The sequence below is a fragment of the Natator depressus genome, chromosome 9, assembly GCF_965152275.1.
Source record: "Natator depressus isolate rNatDep1 chromosome 9, rNatDep2.hap1, whole genome shotgun sequence".
Lineage (NCBI taxonomy): Eukaryota > Metazoa > Chordata > Testudines > Cheloniidae > Natator > Natator depressus.
In genome coordinates, this window is record NC_134242.1 from 24,778,740 (window position 1) to 24,782,173 (window position 3,434).

Genomic DNA, 3,434 nt, shown 5'->3' on the forward strand with positions numbered 1-3,434 from the left:
AGGCCAATGCTCAAACCACTGAGCTATGCCATCTCCCTACCCCAGCCACTGACCCGAACCCAGTCTGCTTCTTCCCTTCTCCTCCTGGCCAAACTCAAACCATGAACCACCACTGACCAAATCTGGTCTGCTTCCCTTCTCCTCCCCAGCCAAACCCAATCCTCCCAGTGACAGAACCCAGGCTGCTCCCCTTGCACTCCTCAGCCAAACCCAAACCCCCACTGACTGAACCCAGTCTGCTTCCCTTCCCCACCTAACTCGTTGATGAAATTCAAAGAGTGACTTTGGTAAGTGACGTTCTCTATCCTTTACTTTTAATAGTGAACAAGAAAAAGACTGATAGGAATAAAATTTCATTTTTTTCGTTTTCAGTTGATGCAGCCAGCCCCTGGCAGATAGAGAAGAATTGTCTGGGGCACAATTTCGTAAGCGGAAGGCTGATAAGCAAAAAGAAGAAAGAAAGCAGGAAGGTTCATTTCTGAAGTATCTACGTCCACTGGCCAGAGATGAAGGTAGTCCAATGCCAAAGGATCAAGCAGAGATGGAGGTGGGGATGACAGTTTCACAAGTTAAAGAAGAGTTTGAAGAACATGATCTGAATATTGAAGATGAATCAAATGAGACACACGAGGATCAAAACTTGGAAGAACGTGAAAGCGAAAATGTCACTTCTTTGAATTTGAGCTTTAGTGATCCTGCTACTTGGGCCAAATGCGATGATCAAGTCCGACAAATTTTGGTGGAACATGGGCCGGAACAAGTTCAGCAGTTCGATTTTCCCAAAGATAGTAAGCAAAGAAAATTCTCGACAATTCATTACAAACGTAGGCTTGTTAATGGAGAAGAAATGCACCGTCAGTGGCTGCAGTATTCCACATCAAATGATTCTGTCTTTTGCTTCTGCTGCCATTGCCAGTAGTACTATTGGCGCATCATCTCTTTCTGGAAAAGGCTCAAGGGACTGGAAAAACATGTCTGCAATTCTTTCAGGGCACGAGAAAAGCAGTCAACATTTGACGAATGTTCAGACATGGAAGGAACTTGAACTGTGATTGAAATACAAGAGAACAATTGATGAAGAACATTTGCGCTTCGTTAAGCAAGAAGAAAAGTATTGGCAGCAAATACTAAAACGTCTGATTGCTTTGGTCAGAGTTCTTGGTATGCAAAACCTGGCCTTTCGGGGAAAACAAGAAACACTGCACACTTCTGGTAACAGGAACTTCCTCAAATTTGTCAAATATTTAGCTTTGTTTGACCCGCTTATGGATGAGCATCTTCGCAGGATTAAGGACAAGGAGATGCATGTACATTACCTAGGGAAAGACATACAGGTTGAGCTTATTCAGCTTCTATCCAATGCCATCAAACAAAAAATCCTAGCATCTGCTCGTGCTGCAAAATACTTTTCGATCATTCTAGATTGTACACCAGATGCAGGCCATGTTGAACAAATGACCACGATCGTTCAGTTTGTGGATAGGCCTACTTCAGAGACAGAGAAGGAGACTGAATCAGTATACATAAAGGAACACTTCTTGGGATTTGTGTTGGTTACAGAGACAACTGGAGCTGGTATGACAGAAACTATTCTTCACCAGTTAGAAGAGATGTCACTGCCTATAGAAAACTTGCGTGGTCAAGGCTACGATGATTGGAGCAATATGAAAGGGAAAGAAAATGGTGTCCAGCAAAGAATTTTGGATATTAATCCATGAGCCTTTTTCGTTCCTTGCAGTGCACATTCATTGAATGTGGTTGTTAATGATGCTGCAAAGTGTTGCTTGGAGGCAACTGGCTTCTTTGATTTAATTCAATGTGTTTATGTGTATTTCTCAGCTTCTACACATCGCTGGGAAGTTCTAACACACCACGTATCTAATCTCACAGTTAAACCATTGAGTGAAACAAGATGGGAAAGTCGAATTGATGCCTTGAAACCTCTTCGCTATCAGCGTGGTGACATCTATGATGACACTACTCTAACAGGATCATCTGGCAATAAGTCACAAGTTGATGCAAGGGATCTTGCAAAAGCCGTTTCTAGTTTCAAGTTTCTTGTTTCTCTTGTTGTGTGGTATAACATATTGTTTGAGATCAACATGACTAGCAAACAACTTCAGGCAAAAGAATCGACATAAGTGAAGCCATTAATCAACTTGGAGAAACAAAGAAGTTTCTTGTAGGCCACAGTAGTGGACTTTGAGAAAACATTGGTAGATGCAGGTGAACTTGCGGAGGAAGCAGTTCACAAATGAAGCAGATGACGAACCTATTTATAATGCAAAAGAAAAATTCAAAGTGAACTTTAACTTTGCAGTCATCGACACAGCAATACATTCGGTTGAAGAAAGATTCACATTGATGCAGCAAATTAGTTCAGTATTTGGCTTCCTATATGATGTTTACAGTTTGCAAAATACAACACCAAAGCAAATTATGGAACATTGCTTGAATCTGGACCAAGCTTTGCAACATGGTGAATCCAAAGATATTGATGCCTGTGACTTGTGCAATGAATTGCAAGCTATTGCAAGACGAGTCCAAAAGAGTGCATCACCGCAAGATGTATTGAACTTCATATGGACAAATAAGCTGGCAGATAGTGTCCCCAACAGTTATTGCTCTTCGCGTCCTCTTGACTCTCCCAGTTTCTATGGCCAGTGGTGAGTGAAGCTTCTCGAAGCTCAAGTTGTTGCGCTATCTAGCTTGTCAGTAGAACGTGACATTGCTCGCAGCATTGACTTGGAGGAGCTTGTTTCTAAATTTGCTAAACTGAAAGCGCGGAAAAATAAATTCTAAATTCTAATGTGTTACTCTGTGACAGTGTATTGTGTATAATGTATGTGATTTATTTTAAGATCCATGCTATGTTGTGCAAAGTGAAAACAATAACCATGTCAACACTGTCAGGTCATTCATTTATTTTCATTAAATATATAGACTAAATAATGAAATTAATACATTTTCAAGCCAAACGTGTATTAATTCTAATGAACAATGCCACAGTATGCAGTATTCATTTTTGAAAGTTTATAATAAGCGATGCTGCGGGGGGATGGGACCGGGGGGGCACAAGGTGGAAGTTTCACCTAGGGCGCAAAATAATCCTTTCACCGGCCCTGGCTGTTCCTGAAGAATTTGGAGAAATGCCTTATTCCCTGGAGTACCGTCCTAATTGGGACCTCAGGGCACTGCTACAATATACGTGTTAAATAACTTACCTTACACCAGTTTAGACTCCCTTAAACTCTCTTCTCTGTTTACCATAGTTAGGGCTCTACCAAATTTGCGGCCGTGAAAAATGTGTCACGGACCATGAAATCTGGTCTTTTGTGTGTTTTTACCCTATACTATACAGATTTCACAGGGGGTGAGCAGCGTTTCTTAAATTGGGGGTCCTGACCCAAAAGGGAGTTGCAGGGGGCTCATAA

The 3,434-nt window shown here is 41.5% G+C and overlaps 1 pseudogene; it reads left to right on the forward strand.

The window, feature by feature from the left end:
- The first annotated feature begins 541 nt into the window (after positions 1-541).
- On the forward strand, positions 542-2,670 carry LOC141993696 (uncharacterized; annotated as a pseudogene).
- The last annotated feature ends 764 nt before the right edge of the window (positions 2,671-3,434 follow it).